This window comes from Triticum aestivum, chromosome 5A (assembly GCF_018294505.1).
Source record: "Triticum aestivum cultivar Chinese Spring chromosome 5A, IWGSC CS RefSeq v2.1, whole genome shotgun sequence".
Classification (NCBI taxonomy): Eukaryota; Viridiplantae; Streptophyta; class Magnoliopsida; order Poales; family Poaceae; genus Triticum; species Triticum aestivum.
The window spans coordinates 272,282,454-272,287,820 of record NC_057806.1 but is presented as its reverse complement, the minus strand read 5'-3'; the positions used below and the strand labels follow the sequence as shown (position 1 = coordinate 272,287,820).

Here is a 5,367-nt window from a genome sequence, read left to right as displayed (position 1 = left end):
GGGAGAGGTTTAGGGTTAGGAAAGGAGTGGGGGTAGATGGGCCTGCTGGGCCTCGAGGAAGCAGGCCGGCCTGGCTGCTGGCTCCCTCTCCCTCTAAATTCTTTCCTTTATAAATTACTAGCAAAAGGGCCCGTGCGTTGCAACGGGTTAATAAAATTGTGGCGTTCAAATCAATCCATCGAGGACATAAATAAATATCTAAATGAGTATATAAGTAATATATTAATTCAAATCAAATGAAATTGGTGGCTGGCTGCACTTAAGAAATAGTCATGCTAATATGTGCTGATATTACACATTTAGTAATTGAGTACACACAAGCTTAGAGGCCACAATTTATTCTGAAAGCCTTCGTTTAATTTAGCGCGATTGAAACTATCCAGTGCGTAAATACAAACTGTGACTTTATATTTGTTTTTGTTTGGAATTTTCTTTTTAGACATAACAATGCATGCAAGCACAACACAAATTAGAAATTGTTCTTCTGAAATTAATATGGCATGTGAATATGCCGGCAGAATAGATAACCATTTAAACAAGTAACAATATAAGTGAGTTGCCTAGCTTATACTCTATCAGCTGTCTTGAATTACGGTGCAAATAGCCTCTCCAAATATCCAGAAACAAATCATCAGCAATAAAATTTAGAGCCATGATAAAATCATATTTAAAGTTATTACTGTTGGCACTACTACTCGTATCCAATCAGCTTTAGCCAAAAAGTGATATTTGAACCAATCACAGAGCAAAATCAAATATGGGTGTTTCTTGTCATGCAGATAATATTGCAAGAAACTACTGTGTATTACTGGTAAAATCCAGTAGCTTACTCAATCAAGTGTTTGCCACTACTTTTATCAGTTTTCATTAATCAAACTGTATAGCGTACAAACCCGACATCAAAAAAGTATTCAAATCTCAAGCAAATATGCTTCACTCTCTCAGTCTTGTACAGACTTCTGAGTAATAGAATAGAACAAACTTGGACAAAAAAGAAGGATGCACTTACTTAATTTGATGTAGCAGCTTCTATAGAGCAGAGGATATGGGAAAACAGGAAGAACTTGAAGAAAAAAATTCAAGTAAGATGCAAGTAACAGCAGAAAAGAATTTGTGACCTCAAGCAAATCTATGTCACTCACTCAGTCCCAACTCCTCCGTAAAGATTTCCGATGGACATAATAGAACAAACACCTGTGTTTTGCCACGGAACAATGGCTAGTTGCTAGAATTACTGTTTTTCCCTTCCCTTTCCTTATCTCCCGTTCTCCACTAATAATAAAGTGAAACTTCTTATAAAGCCAAATTTCATAATGTGGCTTTTGAAAGGAAAAAATGGACTACAACATGAAGTGATGTTTGACACACAACCTGGCAAACAAATAAAGATTAATTTGGTCAGAACTAAGGTCAAATTCTGCCTGACTCGGTAATATTATTCTTCATACATAATTATTCTTTTACTCTAAAGTGTTACAACACAACACTTAAGAAATCACATTATGCCACTTAAGAAAAATAAGGTTCCTACACATTTTGTAGTGATAAAAGAATTGTTGGGAGAGTAATAGTACCATTTATTGAAATTCTCCCTGCAAGGAAAGCAGAGTCTGGCTCCTAAGATCGACTAAGTACCCTTCTCCGTAATGGAACATGCAGTAGCTGAAAGAACCACCTCAAGATGATTGGTCTCCTTGCAGACCATGCTTCTCCTCGAGTTGGATGCTTCATCTGATTGTTCAATCCATTTTCCTTGATGCTTCATCTGATTGTTCAATCCATTTTCCTTGATGCTTCATCTGATTGTTCCCTATTTGTTTCTTCCCTTCCTTATTTCCCTGTTAAGGGAACTCAATTCTTGAACTTATTTCTCGCTGTTGGCTTATTGATGATTCCGAAGACTGCTTGTTGACACCTAGGAAATTCAAAGGCATAAGGAAATTAAGAGGATTGGGTGTAAAGGGGCGAGGTGGGACTATTTAATAGAAGGAACAACCATCTTTTCCACAAAAAACACTGGGCTAGCTTAGTTGGTTGTGGCAATAGGTATGCGACACGGAGATGGCTTCATTGGGCGGGTGTTTTTTCCCAAGAAAATTGAGCGAGGGAGGGTAGGTGAACAGATCAAAAATACCATCAAGTCAAGTTGGTCTTTGCTGCAGCTAGTTGCACCAAGAGTTGCTCTATTACATGTACTGATGCGCGGTAAAAGGATTTAGATTCTCTAATGTTATTGTCTAAAACCAAGAAGGAATAATAAAAATAATATTTGATCAAGGATGATGCAACTCCTTCAGCAAATTTTCGTGAAGTTCTGCTACCTGGTATAACATGTTTACTATTTGTATTATCACAGCTAACCACTAATGCGCACCTTCAGCCAAATAACTACAGAGATGTACAGTGGAACCATTTAGTACCTGTGACCACGGCGGCGATCTTTTTTTGCTGGAACTGTTCTTTTTTTTTGCTGGGGCTGGCCAACTTTTTTGCTGGAAACATAAATTTGTTCTGTTGGCAAAAAATATAAATAGAGCATTAACTAACAGCAGGGCTATTGGATTTTGAAACCACAATAGTGAAATAAATAGGTAGAAATTCAGAAGAACTACTGCTATTTAGAACTGTAGTTGTTTAAGTCTGATATTAAAAAGACCAGTGTCTAAGAGTCGAACTACCTAACTGTGGTATTAAGCACGGCAATCAAATGTTAAAAAGATCAGCTTTGTGGTACGTCGTAACTAAACATATTCTGAAATCTGCATCCACGGGGAGATAAAAGTCGCTAGCTAGCACAACACATAATCTTTTTGACATCTAAAGGACCAGCAGAGTAGCACATCACTGTTATACCTTAATAGTAACTGTTAAGAGAAGGAACAAATCTCGCTGGGAGACACTAGATACCATCACAACTTTGGAGCCAGGAGATGAGGGTCGGGCCAGGGAGAGGTTTAGGGTTAGGAAAGGAGTGGGGGTAGATGGGCCTGCTGGGCCTCGAGGAAGCAGGCCGGCCTGGCTGCTGGCTCCCTCTCCCTCTAAATTCTTTCCTTTATAAATTATTGTTTATATAAATAAACAACCAACAAAGGGGAAAATCCAGGGGTTTTTGGTTAGAGATATGAGATATATAACTATATATCTGGAACCCTGGATTTATGTAGGGTTTGAATAAATTGCTCAGGCATTTTTAGAAGGTAGAAAAATAATTAGAGTTTGAATTATTCTCAAACTTCAATCATTTTTGAACCTGACCAAAACAACTTCAAATGGGATGAAGTCTGACAGAGAGGGTGTAGGAAAGAGGCAAGATTTATAGGGAAAAGATGAACATTAATGGAGGAGGAATAAGGTCGCTTGCAAAGACATGAAAGAAGAAGGAAGTGAGAGGGAAGGAGAAGGTGATGAAGCAAGATTCATGCATGGAACATGCAACAACTTAATATGTATGAAAAACACACAATGCACATGATGACATGATGAAATGCAACACGCAAGCGAATGACATGGCAACAACAGCGAATAACTGAAAGACACATGGCACATCGGTCTCGGGGCGTTATATTTATGGACTATAGTAGTAGTACTAGTAAACTTTGCGCTTGGCTGTTCGGGAAGTCGAACAATAATAGCACTAGTAGTATAGTGTATGCTTCTGGCAATCTGACACCGAATTAATTGTTGCACGTCTACCGCCTAAGCGAGGGAGAGCTTGCATTAGTCAAAAGTTTCTCCTTGTCCTGCGAGCCATCGTGCGCAAGCTTCTCCCACCCTGCAACCTTCTCCTCGTTCGACAAGTTGACGGGACACAGCAAAGTAATGCTAGTCCATGCTGCCTCCTCTCCGGTTAATATGGCTTAATTTCAAACGAGATAAATACACTGTCTGTCACTGTATATTTGTAAAAATACGATCAGTGGACTTCATAATATGCTCATTGCGCTCAATATTTTTTTTCCCGGTGTTCATACGGTCACTAGCTCACCCTGACTGAGTATGTGTGTGCATGCACGTGTAGGTTGAGCACTTGAGCATGACCGTGTGTGTTCCGTCGTGTGCTCGGACATGCATGCCTTAGGGCGTCGCACGCGTTTTTGCGTCCATATGTACGTCTGACTGTTGCATACACGTAGGGGGAGTACGTGTAGGGGCCACTAAGGAGCAGTCAAATCACACAGTAAGTTAGTCGGAAGAAGCAACCATCATTACACTCTTGAATGACACGTACTCAATATAAAATGGTTGATATGGAGAGAAAAATAAAACCACTATATATACACTAGCATGAGCCTAAGCTACAAGCCTGCTTGCTTAGGTTGCTCTCTTCACAAGCATAGAACGACGGGATTGATCCCGCAGCTAGGGGAAGGGAACAATGTTCTGCGTAGACGCGGTCGACATCGGCGAGGAAGAAAACCAACAGTCGGTGCATCCCAATCGGGGGTCACCGCGGTATGGGTCGATGCCGCGTCCCAAGTTCCCTTCTAGCTACAGCCCGACGTCCCAGGTAGTCCATCTTCCTTTTGGAGCCGGCTTGCTCCACTGCCGTAGCTCCATCTCCATGTCGATCTTTCTCTACTTCTACCGGCTTCTACTTGTGATGAGTTTATGTCTCATGAACTAGTGCCAATACTATTATTCTAATCACACTTCTTCAATATCTTTGCCATCAGGGATGCTCAGGTCGATTTTAGTGGAACTGCACAAAAGCATCGTATGATCCGAGGGTGCCAGCCGTCTTTCCTTCGACAGGTTCTACCTGGCCAGGAAATTAAATCATGTTTAGGGTTTAGGGTTTAAGTCGTAGTGACCCCATCAGTAGTTTTTCTATCGTACACGCTCTCACAACTTTTTTCTTTAGTTGTGAAGTAAATATTGGCTATGATCTGTGAATCATTGAGATGCATCAGCATGCGTGTTAGTTTTCCTTTGTATTTGATGGAATGTTGTAACGGGGCAACCTTGGAATAGGAATGAAAATGGAGTGGAAAAGTTTCCGTTTTTCCGGAGAAAAAATGGAAACGGAGAGAAACCAACGTTTCGTTTCGTTGGATCGCGCCATCGAGCAAAACCAACGTTTAAATCACGTCTGTCGTGTTCGTGTCTCACCCTCCTCCACGGCTCGACCCCACACGGTCGCTCGGCATGCCACTCACCGCAAACCGAGTAGTATACCATAACTTTCCCGCCTGCTTGTCGATGGATCGCGCCATGGAGTACTAGCACTACTGGAAGAGATTGACGAGTTGGGGGAGGACAGCTAGCTGTAGCACGGACTCCCAAGAACTTACTACTGGAAGAGATCGCGCATGTTGTAGCCGGCTATTGCGACCTTTGAACGCGGAGCAGCCGCGTGCACCCGGAAGC

General features: G+C 41.3%; 1 long non-coding RNA gene across 1 annotated transcript; it reads right to left on the bottom strand.

Moving 5' to 3' along the window:
* Nucleotides 1-647: 647 nt before the first annotated feature.
* Nucleotides 648-2,913, bottom strand: LOC123102962 (uncharacterized). The gene is made up of 4 exons (XR_006449540.1): nt 2,854-2,913; nt 2,421-2,511; nt 1,575-1,915; nt 648-1,371 (listed from the first exon to the last, which is right to left on the bottom strand). It is a non-coding gene; the product is annotated as an uncharacterized lncRNA (long non-coding RNA).
* Nucleotides 2,914-5,367: the final 2,454 nt, after the last annotated feature.